Source organism: Dromiciops gliroides, chromosome 2, assembly GCF_019393635.1.
Source record: "Dromiciops gliroides isolate mDroGli1 chromosome 2, mDroGli1.pri, whole genome shotgun sequence".
In the NCBI taxonomy this organism is placed as follows: Eukaryota; Metazoa; Chordata; class Mammalia; order Microbiotheria; family Microbiotheriidae; genus Dromiciops; species Dromiciops gliroides.
This window is the reverse complement of record NC_057862.1, coordinates 645500983-645518106: the sequence shown is the minus strand read 5'-3', so window position 1 is coordinate 645518106 and position 17124 is coordinate 645500983. Positions and strand designations below refer to the sequence as shown.

The window sequence follows — 17124 nt, the reverse complement described above, 5'->3', positions numbered from 1 at the left end:
AGATATTTTTGATTTCCTTGATTGTGTGATATGAGAAAAGAGAGGGGAGGCTGAGTGAGTTCATAGGGTCCCAGATTTAGAGCAAGAAGGGGCTTTGAGGTCCATTCCCACACACACATACACACATTACAGATGAAAAAGCAGGTTAAATGGCTTGCCCAGAATCACACAGCTGGTAAGTGTCCATGGTAGAATAGAACTCAATTCTTCCTGACTCCCAGTCCCATGGATCCCTCTAGGAACTGAGGCTCATCTTTTCAATTAACCTGACAGCTTTTTGTTTTGTTTTGTTTTGTTTTTTTTTGCTAACCTGACAGTTATTGATGGGAAAAGGAGGGAATCAGGAAGGTGGCTTCTGGCTGAACTTCCCTCCCCATAAGCTGAGGTATAGAGAAATTGGGGGTGGCAGACGACCCAGCAATTCTCATCCGATATATCAACCAACAGGAAAGCCTGCTTCCATACTGACCCTGAGTTAGGCCAAGTGATTCAGCTCTGCCCAATGAGGCACCATGGGCTCTGGAGGCCCGCTGAGTAAGCCTCCCATTCCTCAGTACTGTCCCTTTCCCAGAAATTACAAGGTGGCTAGACCCAAGCTTAGCTCAGCCTTCCCAGGCTCTGTCCTGTCTTAAGCAGATCTGATCAAGTATCCAAACAGTTCTCAATAAATATGCCACAAATAAAACAGAATTGTTGTTGTTGTTTGTCCTTCGTTCTAGAAGAGGACCATGACATTGGGGTGATGTCATGACTTGCTGAATGAATGAGAAGCAACAGAAGAAACCGTGCTGGACTTCAGTTTAGAGACCTGCTCCAAGTGCCAGCTCCGATGATGACTGTGTGACTATGGGTAAATCACTTCACCTCCCTAAGCCTCAGCTTTCCATCGATAAAAGGAGGTAACAAAGTGTTTACGGCAGCTAGGTCATTGTCCTTTGTTCTAGAAGAGGACCATGACATCAGGATGATATCATGACTTGCACTGAATTGGATTTAAGTAAGGGGGTGCTGTGCAAGGTCACCAGCCTCAGTCTCTCTTCTGGAGCCATCTGAGTCCAGTGGCAAGATAGACATCAGGACAATTGGAGATGGCCTGGATGTTTAAGGCAAATGGGGTTAAGTGACTTGCCCAGGGTCACACAGCTAGGAAGTGTCAAACTGAACTTGACCTACTGTACGACAAACTGTCCCTATCTCAGCATCTACAAAGCACAAATATTTCAAGATGTTTGGGGTTTTTTCCCAGAGGTTGTGTGGGCTTGGCCCTTGCCCAACTCCTTCTCACTTTTTGGTGAGATAATTGTCTGAATTAGGGGCATAGCCATCAAAAAAAAAAAAAAAGGAACCAAATCATGGAATTAGAATTTTTTAGTTAGAAGGTACCTTATATGTCATCTAGCAGAACCCCCTCATGTTCTAAATGACGATGGGAGGGCTGACGTTTACAGTGAATCTACATAAATCAAAATGTCAAGTTCTTTTTTGTGGCATTCTGACCCAGTGGATCAATGTCTGCTGGAGTCAATAAAAACTGCATTCTGTGGGCAGGTAGGTGGCACAGTGGATAAAGCACCGACCCTGGATTCAGGAGGACCTGTGTTCAAATCTAGTCTTAGACACTTGACACTAGCTCTGTGACCCTAGGCAAGTCACTTAACATTTCTGTGCCTCAGTTTCCCCAGGTGTAAGATGGGGGGTAATAATAGCACCTGTCCAACAAGATTATTGTGAAGATCAAATAAAATAATACATGGAGAGGGTTCTGAAAATTTTAAAGTACAATCCCCAAGTATTAGCTATTACTGTTGTTAACTTCATCCCTAAACGCCTCCCTAAGTATGTTTTTGTAACACGGAGTCTTTATTCTGTTTCTCTTGCCCATGCTGCGCTATGCAAACACAGATAGAAGAGATCTTAAAGACCTGAACACTTAATGACCTCCCAAGGGAAGTCACAAGGAAGAGAGACAGGCAGGGGAAGCTCTATGAAAGAGAATGTTTTACATCAGCCTGAAAAATGATGCACTCCATACTGCTGGGGAGCAAATGGCCCAAGAAGACCAAAATATATACAGCCACACCTTGTTGTGGTAGCAAAAATACTGGAGGGGAAAGGCAGGAGGCCATCAATGGGGGATGGCTGAAGAAATTGTGGAATGTGAATGGAATATAAGAGTCATGTTGTAAGAAACAAGAAATAGTAAAATTCTGAAGACTTGAATGAACTAATACATACAACTGATAACTTGTAGGAACAGAACAAGGAAGGCAGAACCAAGAGAACAATCTCCACAAACAATAATAGCATTAGAACACATTAGAATAGGGTAGCTAGGTGGTGCAGTGGATAGATCACCTGCCCTGGATTCAGGAGGATCTGAGTTCAAATCCAGCCTCAGACACTTGACACTTACTAGCTGTGTGACCCTGGGTAAGTCACTTAACCCCAACTGCCTCACCAAAACCAAACAAATAAAATAGAACACATTTGAATTCAGATTAGTATGATTACCACTCAATCCCAGAAGGCCAAGATTGAAACATTCTTTCTTCTTCTCCATAGATAAGTGGTGAACAAGAGTAGAATGCTGCATATTTTGTCAGACATAACCAATATGCCAGGGTTTGTGGGATTGAGGGGGGGCATTACTAAGTCATTAAAAATCTGTTAAGTGCCTACTGTGTGCCAAGCACTGTGCTAAGCACTGAGGATACAAGAAAGGTTAAAAAAAGAGCTCATGATATAATAGGAGAGAGACAACATGCAAAGAACTATATACAAACTATACACAAGCTAAATTGTAAATAATCAACAGAGGGAAAGCACTAACTTTAATAAAACATGAGTAGGGTTTCCTGTAGAAGGTGGCATTTTAGCTAGAATTTGAAGGAAATTGAGTGAAATTACTGTCTACCCCACCTCTATTAATGTAAACTCAAAAGGCTCAGCCTTCTGGAATGAACCAGTTGATCAAAGGTATAAATGATGTTATGATAAGACCTTAATCAATTTTGTAGGGGTAAAGAGCTGTACAGAGTTGCTTGCTTGCTTGCTTATTATCTTCTCCATTAGAATGTAAGCTCCTTAAGGGCAGGTGCTGTTTTTCTCTGTATCCCAACACTTAGCACTGTGCTTGGCACATTGAAAGTGCTTAATAAATGCCTGTTGACAAAGCATTGAGATAAAGACAAGGAACTATATTGTGATTGGCTGAAAGAATCAGACACACCTCTGGACCTATATATAAAACTGCAAAGCCAGTTTGGAATTGAGCGTCCCAGCCACAGGTCAGTCTAGTGGGAGAGCAGCTTTATCCATACCCCTGAGAAGGGATCACTTGGGGAAGGGCAGGTGGAAGAATGAGTGGATGATAGAAGCACCTACAAAGACACCAGTAGAGATTCTGAGAACAAACAAGATACAATGAAGAAAAAGGTCCTCTGGACTCTACAAGGACGCTGACCCTTGGAGCCCAGAAAAGTGCCATACTGACACCAACTTCGTGAAGACTACAAGGGAGATAAAGACTTCCTATCATCAGGAACTATGCTTACTTTTTGAACATATGTGCTTCTTACCTTGGAGCCCCCTCTCCCCAGAGTGTACTCCAGTTCATGGGGATGTTTCTATAACAACTTAGCACAGTGTCTGGCATGTAGCAGGTATTCATAAGTGCTTATCGACTGATGACTGTCCTTGCTATGCCTGCTTAGTAAAAGCTAAATTCCCTTTCTAAAAACCTAATTACCTCTAGCTAACAAACAATTGCTTGGGAGGGGGAGTACGGAGGGGAAACAATCCTAGAAAGTCCACTCCCTCTCATTTAGTCCTAGAACCCTGAGGGAAAAATTAGTTAGCAGCCCTCTGGGGACCTGGCCCACCAGTGACTGCATAAAATGAAGGAAGCAGCCATGGAATGGGATGTTACACTGGGAAATGATAAAAAAAAAAATATTGAAAAGAAATTAGTAAGACATCTTTTTTTAAAAAAAGAAATGATCTGCTGCAACACCAGAATGGAAAGAAGGAAGGAAGGAAAAGAGGGAGGGAGGGAGGGAAGGAAGGAAACAAGGAAATGAGGAAGGAAGGAAGGAAGGAAATAAGAAAAGATTCATGGATGTGGGTAACAAAGGGAAACAGCATTACACCAAATGAAATAGCTCTTTATAATTTGGTCTGTAGGGGCATATTTGCTCAAAACAGTTCTCTTGTTTTCCCTTGTCAATGTCCATTCTAACCTGTGGCACCCGGGAACGAGCCAAATATTTTAGATGGGGTCACCCCTCTAAGCCCACCTTCAGTACATGGAGACCATCACCTCCTAGTCCTGGCCAGCTGCCTCTCTTAAGGCAAAGATTACATTGCCTGCTGACAGATAGACTGCAGTCCACTGAAAACCCCACAGCTTTTTCAGAATTGCTGTCTAGTCAAACCTTCCCTCCTCTTTTTAAAGCTGACTTTTGGAACTATGTGAGACTTTGCATTATCTCTATTAGGTTTCATCTTATTAGATCTAGCCCAGTGAGCTAGCCTGCCATGTTCTTTTTGAATCCTGACTGTCATCTACAAATCTGATAAGCCCTCCATCTCTACCTTTATCCAAATCATTGGTAAAAATAGAACAGAACCAAGCACAAATGCCTGGGGCATTCCACTGAATGCCTCCCATCATGCTGATTCTTTGGGTCCAACTACTCAACAAGTTCCCCTTAATTATACTATGATCTGGGGGCAGCTAGGTGGCACAGTGGATAAAGCACTGGCCCTGGATTCAGGAGAACCTGAGTTTAAATCCAGATTCAGACACTTGATACTTAATTAGCTATGTGACCCTGGGTAAGTCACTTAACCCTCATTGCCCTACAAAAACAAAACAAAAACACAATTATACTATGATCTAACCTACATCTCTCCTTCTTTCCCACAAGAATAGTAAGACAATGGGAAGATTTATATGAACTGATACAAAGCAAAAAAAGCAGACACAAGAAAACCACCCAGCCAACATCTAAACGAATGTAAATTAAAACAAGACTAAAAGCCATCAGAATTCGAATTCTTTACAATGTTTCTTTTTAAATTCAGAACTGATGCAGATACATCCCTCTTCTTGGCAGACTAGAGACAGACTAAGGATTGATGCATATGCTGTCAGTCACATTCTTTCAGTTTGATTTAAAATGTTTCTCTTAGTTGTAAGAATGAGTTCACAGATGGAAGGATTTTTGAGAAGTTGAGAAAGACAATGGTATAAGAAAAACACATCAGTGAAATGTTTAAAAGAGAGAAATACATATGGAGGGTTTCATGAGAGGTGATCAAATAGCTTTGCTAAAATCTAGGTAAATTATTATTTACATTTCCCTGAGAGTTAAGAGAGAGTTAACCTGTAGACCAAACACTAGTTCTTTTTTTTTTTTTTTAGAGAATACTTTACTTTTTTTGGGGGGGGGTGAGGCAATTGGGGTTAAGTGACTTGCTCAGGGTTTCACAGCTAGTACGCGTCAAGCGTCTGAGGCTGGATTTGAACTCAGGTACTCCTGAATCCAGGGCTGGTGCTTTATCCACTGCACCACCTAGCTGCCCCCAAACACTAGTTCTTAAGCTCATGGACAAATAATTCTCTTCCATCTTAGACATGGAAGAATTTTTTAGGATCTGTTTGGTTTGTGAATGCTTTGGGGTCCTTGGAGCCCCAGGGCAGGATGTCACATTCAGTAGAATGCACTCGGTGTTAAATGGAGGTATCTGCCAGTGGATTAATGTGGTTTACAAAGTTAAATACATCTTTTCATGGGCAGACATAAAAACGTAGCTTTGAGCTATACTATAGGCTTTACTCAGGCAGGGTGTCTAATCTGCAACTGCTCTTTTATTTTCAGGCAGAAAACACCTCTTACTTGTGGTAGGCAGCCCTGTGGATAGAGCATTAGACCTGGAATCAGAAAGACCTAAGTTCAAATCTAGCCTCTGACATTTACTAGCTGACCCTGACCAAGTCACTTAGCCCTGTGGCTGCCTCAGTTTTCTCATTTGTAAAAGGGTAATGATAATTGTGCCTACCTTCCAGGGTTGTTGTGAAGATTAAATGAGATATCTGTAAAGCACTTACTTTACAAACCTTTAAGCTTTGTATAAATGAGAATTGTTTTCATTATTATGACTGACACAGATTCCACTTGATCTAATAGAAGTGCCAACCACAAGAAAAATAATGGTGAGAGTAAAGTCTATGGATGGGTCTGTGAAGCCCTATTAATCTGACTGCCAGTGGATGGCATGGGTTATTTTGACCAATTAAATGGCTGAGTCCCAACACTTATTAGTCACTAGTGAAGGGAAAGGGGGAATAAACATTGACATAGCAATAACTATGTTCCAGGCACTGTGCTAAGCACTAATACAAATATTCTCTCAACTGATCCTCACAACAACCCTGGGAAGTAAGTGCTGTTAATTATCCCTATTACACAGTTGGGGAGACTGAGGCACACAAAGGTTAAGTGACTTGCCCAGGGAAGTGTCTGAGGTCAAATCTGAATTTAGGTCTTCCTGACTCCAAGCCTGGTGTTCTCTCCACTATACTATCTAGCTGCCTGATCAAGCAGTTATTGATGATCAACCTGCAGATAGATGCTCTGCTTTATTTACATATAGCCAGCCTAGTTCCAAAGAGCACAAAGTTAGCTTTATTCAAGATTAGGGTTTTCATTGTTGTGATTTCAAACAGTAAGTGCTTAATAAATGCATGTTAAATTAACCTAGATTGGGGAAAAATGGAAGTATAGAATGTTAGCACTAGAAAGGACTAAAGAATTAATTTTACAGATTTTGAAACTGAGGTCCTGCCAAGTGAAATTACTTGTTCCAAGATGACAAAGTTGTGCAGTGACAAGACCAATATTAGAAGCTAGATCTCCTTGATGCCCAAACCCAAGGTTATTTTTTACTTAATTTTGTTTAATATATTTTTTTCTTGCATGGAGCATATGGTCACCACCAACCTAGAAAGAAAAGGGCTCAGATGAGGTTTGTGAATAGGTTCCTAGACAGGGAGTCAGGAAGACTTGGGTTTGAATCCTGCCTCAGACATTTACTAGCTAAGTGTTCTTGGCCAAGTTATTTTATTTTGAGAATCAAAACTTTTCATTTTAACCATGTCATATGGAAACCTTTCCAAAATGCATTACATACTTGTCGATCTTCTTAAGCAAAGTACGAATATAAATGAAAATGAATATAATATATAAATAATAATTATATATATATAATTTACCTTTCCAGAGGCAGCCATGGTCTAGTAGATAGAGAGCTGGTCTCAGAACCAGTAGGACCTGGATTCAAGCCAAACCTCTAACACACATCCGGGCAATGTGACCCTGGGCAAATAACTTAACCTTTTGGTATTCTAGGTGTCTAAGACTATAGGTTGCAGAGAAGGTGCTAACCTTACACTGATAAAAGGATTTTCATCATTTAAAAGTTCCCAATGATCAAAGAAATCACAGATCCAGTCCCTATCTTCTATCTTAATGAAAGACCCTTCTGATCATCACTTATTGTCCTGGGCTATAGAACGCTGTGGTGCCCAGGGCGGAGGGAGAGGGGGGAGGGACACCACTAAGGATATAAGATAATTTACTCTCATGTTAAATAGCCCTAGACTGCTGTGCCTATGGTTCTCATGTCACCTCCTTCTGTTCTCATTACTGTTAATATGCTGCTGCTTCTAATCTGCTATCAAATTCCACACACAATTATCTGTCCTAAGTATGGTTGCCTTGGGCTTGGGTTTGTGATGGCTATTTGTGCATAATAGATGTATTCTAGATTGCTGAAATGGCCAGAAGTCTGACCTCTGGATAAATGGGGGGGGGGTCGAGGGAGGGGGATCATTGTACAAATAAAAAGTCCAAGTCAGGACCAGGGAAAGCCAAGATAAGGAAATATCACTTCCCTGAGGATCAATCAATCAATGAGCCTTCGGTGGCTACTCTGTGCTGAGTACTGTGCTACATAAGTCCTGGAGGATATGAAGAAAGGCATAAATAGTTCCTGCCCCTCAGGAAGCTTCTAGTCCAATGGGGAGAGAACATTTGTCCTTATAACTTACAAGAGATCATCTTAGAAGGCATTGAGTCTTCTATGGTAGAATGTGATTAGATTCTCCTGGTACTTGCTAAAAGCCCTTTCAAGAAGGAAGTGTTGGAGTCCATGGGACTAGAGGAAACAGAACCACTCCAAGGGCAGGCAATCGGAATATGCAAGGCAGGGTGAGAATGGGACCCCAGTAAGAGAATCAATCGATCTCCTAAGGTTTAAGAGACCAAGAAAACGGAAGAACAGGCTAGGAAAGGGATGGGAAGGAATCTAGAAATTCAGATTTCAGAGACATGAGCACCCGTCTCGCTGGAAAATCTGGAGAACTGAAAGGCAATTTTCTTTTGAAATAACAAAGGGAGAAGGCCTCGTACAAAAGGTGGGGTGTGGACGGAGTCTTGAAAGACGCCAAAAAGAGGAGATGAGGCCCTTTCCATCTCCGGGAGTTGCGGCGAGGGCAGCCTCGCAGCCCTCCACCGCCCTGTCGGCCCATCTGCAGTGGATGGTCCTCCAGAACTGCTCCAGCTTCGCCATCAAGGACAACAAGCAGACGTACAGCACGGAGCCCAACCAGCTCAAGGCCCGAAATTCCTTCTACTACAACAGGCTGATCCACCGAAGACGGGGGCATTGAGCCAGCCGCGGAAGGCAAAGGCATCGTGGTGGTGCTGAAGCAGCGGGCAGGTCAGAGGAAGCCTGCCGCTTCCAATGTGAGGACCACCATCAACAAAAATGCCTGGGCCATGCTCAACAGCATCTAGCACATCATCCGCAAGAACAAATACCAGAAAGATCTCCACATGGCCGCTCTATGCCGGGCCAGTGCCATCCTGCGGAGCCAGAAGCCAGTGGTGGTGAAGAAGAAGCGAACTCCCCCACCCAAGAGCACTTAATGTGCCAGATCTGCCTTTGCCTAATAAAGTCAAACTGTACCGCCCCGCCCCCCCCCAAAAAAAAGAGATGAGGAGGGAGAACATCCCGGACATGGGGACAGCCAGTAAAAAGGTACTGATTTGGGAGAAGAGTGTCACATGTGGGCAACAGCCTGGAGGCCAGGGTCATTGAATTGTAGAGTACTTGGAATAAAGTGAGACTGGCCTTTAAATGCCAAATACTTGGCGGCAGCTAGGTGGCGCAGTGGATAAAGCACCGGCCCTGGATTCAGGAGGACCTGAGTTCAAACTCGACCTCAGACACTTGACACTTACTAGCTGTGTGACCCTGGGCAAGCCACTTAACCCCAACTGCCTCACCCTCCCCCCTCCCCCCAAAAAAGTATTGGCTAAGAGAAGAAGGCAAACTTAGAGGGGGCATGTGGAGGTTCATGGTAAGAGTAGATTCCAAAGGGCTGGCAAGGTTCCAATAGCACCTCTATTCATAAAAGGGCTGTCAGGAAAGGAGGAAGTAATAGCAGAGCAGGGAGGTCAGCATCACCCGGGGGAAGGGTGTGAGGAATTACACTGGGCAGGCTCTCATCTCCCCAAGCAGCATGTGATTAGATTCTCCTGGCACTTAGCGAGGGCCCTTTCAAGAAGGAAGAGTTGGAATTCATGGGACTAGCAGGAAAGGAGCCACCTCAGGATCAGGCAAGGGGTATAAGAGAGGCAGGATTAGAATGGGGCTCAGTAAGAGAATCAAGCCATCTCCCAAGGTTTAGGAGCCAGAGAAAAATGAAGAACAGGCTAGGAAAGGAGTGGTAAGGAAGCTATAAACTCAGATTGGAGAGACATGAGCATCCATCTCCCTGGAAAATCTAGAGAACTAAAAGACAATTTGCTTTTGGAATAATAATAATAATAAAAAGCAGCTAGGTGGCATAGTTAGGAAGACATGAGTTCAAACCCTGCCTCAGACACTTACTAACTGGGCAAGTCACTTGCTGTTTCTGTGCCTCAGTTTCCTCATCTGTAAAATGAGCAGGTTGGGATGGATTCCTTCTGTGGTCACTTGTCAAATCCTATGATTCTTTTAACTATGTGATATTGTCAAAAGGATGTGTAGTAAAAATTAAGTCTCATACTGCCCAAGTACTACAGGACCACCCTCAAAATGGAGAAAGACCTAGAGAATCCTTCCCCCAACACTCCCTATTGAAAAGATCCTGGGGGGGGGGCAGCTAGGTGGTGAAGTGGATAAAGCACCAGCCCTGGATTCAGGAGGACCTGAGTTCAAATATGACCTCAGACACTTGACACTTACTCCCTGGGCAAGTCACTTAACCCTCATTGTCCCACAAAAACAAAACAAAACAAAACAAGACAAAACAAACAAACAAGAAAAGATCCTCTCTTGGCTGACAGCACAGGATGAATAGACATAGATAGATTGTGATTTACACTAAGGGTGGGAATACCCACAGCAATAATATCACAGATCCATTTAAGTACAGTGAAAAGAAAATTATACGGGATGTCAAGAGACGAGGGGTTTGAATCCGGGGCTGGTACTATTTCATCATGTCACCTCAAGCAAACCACTGCCCTCCCTTAACCCTTAGCACCAGGCAGGCACATAGTGAGTGCTTAACAAAATTTTATTGACTAATTGACTTAAGTCTAAACTACTTCATAACAATAATAATATTAATGACAATAACAATAACATAATAAGTAGCTAATATGTATGCGACACTTACTATATGTGCCAGGCACTAAGCTAAGTGCTTTACGATTATTATCTCATTTGATCTTCACAACAACCCTGGGAGATAAGTGCTATTACTATATCCATTTTATATATGAAGAAACTGAGGCAGACAGAGGTTAAGTGACTTGCCCAGGGTCACACAGCTAGGAAGCTTCTGACACTGGATTTTAACTTGGTTCTTCCTGACTCCAGGCCTGGCACTCTATCCACTGCAAAGGAGTGGGACTAGTTGGTGTCTAAGGTACATTGATACTCTACACTATTTCATTTGGTGATCTCTTCACCTCTAATAATTCAATTATCATCTCTGTACTGATGATTCTCATATTTATTTCTTCAATTCTGAACTGCCATCTCCTGATCTCCAACTGCTTATTGGACCTTTCATCCTAACTTCCTTATGACTGTGGAGGGTACTACCATCCTCCCAGTCAGCTGGGCTCATAGCGTAGGTGCCATCCTCTACTCCACACTCCTTCTAACCCTCCATAATCAATCTGTTGCCAAATCCTCTTCTGATCTTTGTAATATTTCTTTTGGTGGGGGTGGGGTGGGGGAATGGGGTTAAGTGACTTGCCCAGGATCACACAGCCAGTGTCAAGGGTCTGAGGTCAGATTTGAACTCAGGTCCTCCTGAATCCAGGGCCAGTCAGTGCTCTATCCACTGTGCCATCCAGTTGCCCCCTGTAATATTTCTCAAAGACACCCTCTTGTCTCTTCTGACACTAACACTGCCCTAGTGTGAGTCCTTATCACTTCTGAACTGGTGACTTTGGGCTAGTCTCCCTTGCCTCAAGTCTCTCCACTCCACCCCCACTCTAATCCATCCTACTCAGCTGTCAAATTGATTTCCCTAAAGCTCAAATCTAACCATGTCCTCTCCTAAGCCCCAAACTGCAACTGTATAATCCATAGAGCACTGAGTCATCTTTCTGAGTTCAAATTCATCCTCAGACACTTACTAGCTGTGTGACCTTGGGCAAGTCACTTAACCCTATTTGCCTCAGTTTCCTCATCTATCAAGTGAGCTGGAGAAGATAATGGCCAACCACTCCAGTATCTTTACCAAGAAAATCCCAAATAAGCTCACAAAGAGTCAGATGCAACAGAAACAACTCAACAACAAAAGAAAAGCAGAAGGAGGGGGCAGCTAGGTGGCACAGTAGATAAAGCACTGGCCCTGGATTCAGGAAGACCTGAGTTCAAATCTAACCTCAGACACTTGACACTTACTAGCTGTGTGGCCTTGGGCAAGTCACTTAACCCTCATTGCCCTGGGGGGGGGCAGAAAAAAGAAAAGCAGAAGCGAAAAAAGGAAAGCATGGGGTGGGCGTAAAATATCATGAACAAATATGGAGAGGTGGGGTCAAAAATGGTATATTTGGGGGACAGTGAATCCTTCAAATACTGCCTGACTGAAGAAATTTTGCTCAAAATGAGGTAATACCGTTGGCAAAATAATGGTGATGACTCCCAAGGGAACCTATGTGTGCACTGTGTAGTAATATAACTTCTAAAACCAGAAAATAGAAAGTGCTTTTCCAACTTTGCAAAGGGCGTAGGGGCAAAGAGATCCTCTAATCCATTTCTTACAGGAGAAAACTGATCCAAGAGAAGTTAATTGTTGGTGGGGATGTGGAGCTGGGTTAAGGGGAAGAAGTAGAGGCGGGAAAGAGTGATGAAATTCTGGCACACCCAGAGCACTGTCCTAACCCTTAAGAGTGTCCTTTGTATGTTACAACAAAACCCCACCCCGTAAGATCCTACATAAATGGCCAAGGGCCATTTAAAACATTCTTAGTATTTCTCCCAAGGCTAGAGATATCTGATACAACCAAAAGAAGAAGGGAATGAGCTGGGAGTAAAGGGTCCGAAGCTGGGAGGAAATGGGTAATGATTTGATTTAATGGATCAAAGATAGAGATGGCTCAAAAGAGAATGTTACCCACTAGAAACCATTGGATTGTAGGTTTAGAGCAGGAAGAGGTCATCCTGTCAACACCCCTCATTTTACAGCTGAGAAAACTGAGGCCCAGGGAAGCTAAGTGGATTGACCTCAGTTACATAGGTAGTAACCAATGAGCGTGGGGAGGGCATCTAGATGGCAAAATGGACTCATCTTCCTGAGTTCAAATCTCGACTCAGACATTTACTTGCTGTGTGACCCTAGGCTAGTCACTTAACCTTGTTTGCCTCAGTTTCCTCATTTGTAAAATGAGTTAGAGAAGGAAATGGCAAACCACTCCAGTATCTTTTCCAAGAAAAACCTCAAATGGGATCATGAAGAGTCACACATAAGTGAAATGGCTGAACAACAATGAAAACATCACTGATTTGCCTCAAGTTCCACAAATAATATTTATATGACCTGAGGTGGGTTTCAAACCCAAGTCTAACTCTAAGCCGCTTCTCTTACTCCAGCTAAACTCGACTCTTCACCATGTCCTAGACTCATGTTGTGCTTCCCAGACAATGTACCTTCATTCATTTCCTTCCCTAATCAGGAAACCTCCCAGTCCCTTCCATCTGTTGAAATCCTACCCATATGCCAAAGCACAGCTCTTCCACCGCCTCTTCCAGGAAGTCTTCATTGTTACATTCCAATTGAAAGTGATCTCTTTGAGCAGAACCAGAAGAACATTATACACAGTATCATCAACACTGTGTGTTGATCAACTGTGATGGACTGGTTTCTTCTCACCAATACAATGGTACAAGCGAGTTCCAGGGGATTCAAGATGGAAAAGGCTCTCCAAATCCAGAAAGAAAAAAAAAAAAGAACTATGGAATATGGATGCTGATTGAACCATACTATTTCTTTTGTTTTTGGTGCTGTTGTTTTTCCATTTTGAGGTTTTTCCTTATTGCTCTGATTCTTCTCTTATAGCATGATTGATGCAGAAATATGTTCAATGTTGTTATGTATATGTATGTGTGTGTGTGTGTGTGTGTGTGTGTGTGTGTGTGTGTATAAAACCTATATCAGATTGCCTGCTGTCTGGGGGAAGCGGGGAGGGAAGGAGAAAAATTTGAAATTGGAAATCTTAGGTAAACAAATGCTGAAAGCTATCTCTACATGTAACTGGAAAATAATAAAATACTTTTATTTTTTTTAAAAAGTGATATCTTGAAACAATCTCCTTCTAAGCCCCTCATTCTTAGGATATCAAATTTGCATTAGTTAATTGTGTTCATGTTTTCTTTCCCTCTACTAAACTGTAAGGTTCTTGGTGGCAGGAAGTTAGGTGTCACATTGGATAGAGTTCTGGACATGGAGTCAGGAAGACCTGAGTTCAAATCTGGTCTCAGATCCTTACTAGATTTGTGATCATGGGCAAATCATTCTGTCTGTCTCAGTTTCCTCATCTGTAAATTGGGGCTAATAATAGTAGCTACTTCTCAGGGTTGTTTTGAATATCAAATAGAGATATTTGTAAAGTACTTTGTAAATCTTAAAATGCTATATAAATACTATAATGTTATGTCATATATAACATATATGCTATAATTGTAGCATTTATATGGTTTATATATTTAATATATGATCATATTTAATTATATTAAGTTAATGGCTTACTATGTAATTTAAATTTTTTTTTTTTAGTGAGGCAATTGGGGTTAAGTGACTTGCCCAGGGTCACACAGCTAGTAAGTGTTAAATGTCTGAGGCCAGATTTGAACTCAGGTTCTTCTGATTCCAGGGCCGGTGCTCTATCCACTGCGCCACCTAGCTGCCCCCTTACTATGTAATTTTAGTGATAATTATTATTAATCTTTGTATTTCCCCAGGGACAGGCACACAGTTTATGATTAGGGTCCTTAACTTCTTCTTGATATTCAACTCCCTTCAATCTAATTTGATTGGACAAGCACTGATTAAGCTCCTGCCACGTGCCAACCCTGTACTAAGGCACTAGATATACAAAGACAAAGATGAGCTGAGATGTCCTGAGTGGTTTTAGATCAAAATGCCTTAGTAACTTACCATCTTAAGAGCTGCTTAAAATTCTGAGATGTGAAGTGGTGTGTCGGTGGCCACATAGCCATTAAATCTCAGGAGTTGCATTTGAACCCAGGGCTTCCTAAGGCAAAATGAGCACTTTGCTTACTAGACAATGCTGTCTCTCCTTTGTAGATCAGGCTCAGCAATTTTCACTTCCAAAAGGGCATTCTCTCTATCATAAACCTGAGTGGTCAAGGAAAGCAAACTCATTTTAAGAGATTAGCCTAAGCCAAGACCTAATGAGGAAGGCTCATTTATCAGAGGAGGAAAAATTATCAAACACCAGCATGAGGCTAAATAGCATTTTTTCCAACTATTCAGGGTGTTTGAAATTTTTGTCAGTGCATGCTTAATCAAGCATTAACAATACCTGTCTGTGACTGGGAGAGGAAGAAATGATCAGTTTCATTCAGAAGACTTCTTTCACTATCTTTCAGTATCCCCCAAATGAAATCAGGAGATTTCTTCTCCCATGACTGCTCAGGATATGTTGAGAAAGCCTTGGATTCCTCTTGTTCTATTTTTAGCCCGGATAGTTAGTCAGACTTCAGGGAGCAAAAACCATCCACTTCCCTCCTCCTGCCCACCCCCAACCCTGGTCAGCTCTGAATTCCCTGGTAACTCTCAAGTATCACTCCCTCCACCTCTTAGTCCTTCTCTAAGGCCAGGCACCCTGGAATAGGAGAGGTAGGAACAGCAGAAATCCAAACCCAGAAAAGAATGCTAATCAGCATTCTGTCATCTGGGGACTGGCTTCCTGGAATCACACTTTCTGAACTGAGCTCTGAGAAGCTATTTATGCCAGTAGTAAATCAAGAGGGGCCCTGGTGGGGACTTTATCAGGTTCCAGAGGCCAATAAGGGCTTAGTCTCTGAAGAGAAGTCAAAGGTTAATGGAAACCGTTGTCAGGTGTGAGATAACAGGTGACATTCATTAGGATAAACAGATAGCTCCTGAAACTTGGTAAATAGGGAATGGGGAACTTGAAATAGTGTGGTCCCATTTCTCAACTCCCAGAGACTTTGGTGTGCTTCCCTTAACATGGGAGACTTTGAAAAAATGCCCATAAAATTGAGGGGATGCCTATCAATTGAGAAATGGCTGAACAAGTTGTGGTACATAAATGTAATGGAATACTATTGTGCTGTAAGAAATGATGAGCAGGCAGATTTCAGAGAAACCTGGAAGGACTTACATGAACTGATGCTGAGCAAGATGAGCAGAACCAGGAGAACATTGTACACAGTATCAGCAACATTGTGTATTGATCAACTGTGATAGACTTGACTCTTCTCAGCAATGCAATGGTCCAAGATAGTTACAAAGGACTCATGATGGAAAATGCTCTCCAAATCCAGAAAAAAAAAAGAACTGTGGAATCTGGATGCAGATTAAACCATACTATTTCTACTTTTTTGTTTTTCTTTTTTGAGGTTTTTCCTTTTTGATCTGATTCTTCTTTCACAGCATGACTAATGCAGAAATATGTTTAATGTGATTGTACATATATAACCTGTATCAGATTGCTTGCTTTCTTGGGGAGGGGGAAGGGAGGGAAGGAAGGGAGAAAAAATTGAAACTAGAAATCTTATAAAAACAAATGTTGAAAACTATCTCTACATGTAACTAGTAAATAATAAAATACTTTCATGATTAAAAAATGCCCATAAATCTGGTGAGGTGAAACACCCCTATAATGCTGATGGATCTCTTGGGCTCAGGAGTTCTGAGCTGCAGTAGGCTAAGCCAACTGGTGTCCACACCAAGTAAGGCATGAATATGGTGAGCCTCTAGAAGTTGGGGCCCCAAGTTGCTTAAGGCAGAATAAATCAGACCAGGCTAGAAATGGAGCAAATTAAAACTTCTCTGCAAATCAGAGTGGTATCAGATCCCTGGGTAGCCCCTGTCCTTCCAGCCTAGGGTAAGAGAGGGAGATTTGTTTTTTTTAAAAAGATGCTCATAAGGGGCAGCTAGATGGCGCAGTGGATAGAGCACCAGCCCTGGATTCAGGAGGACCTGAGTTCAAATCTGGCCTCAGACACTTAACACTTACTAGCTGTGTGACCCTGGGCAAGTCACTTAACCCCAATTGCCTCACCCAAAAAAAAAAAAAAAGATGCTCATAAATGAAAATTCTATAAATCAAATCCTATTTTTCTACTGGTTGACAATACCATTTTTTTTCTTTTTTTCTTTTTTTGCGGGGCAATGGGGATTAAGTGACTTGCCCAGGGTCACACAGCTAGTAAGTGTCAAGTGTCTGAGGCTGGATTTGAACTCAGGTCCTCCTGAATCCAGGGCCGGTGCTTTATCCACTGTGCCACCTAGCCGCCCAACAATACCATTTAAAAGCTAAGAGGTGTAGCATGACATTA

The 17124-nt window shown here is 42.3% G+C and overlaps 1 protein-coding gene and 1 pseudogene across 1 annotated transcript in view; one reads left to right on the top strand and one right to left on the bottom strand.

The window, feature by feature from the left end:
• JPH3 (junctophilin 3) overlaps positions 1–17124 on the bottom strand; it is a 202057-nt gene that overhangs the window by 161330 nt on the left and 23603 nt on the right.
• On the top strand, positions 8522–8993 carry LOC122742598 (annotated as a pseudogene).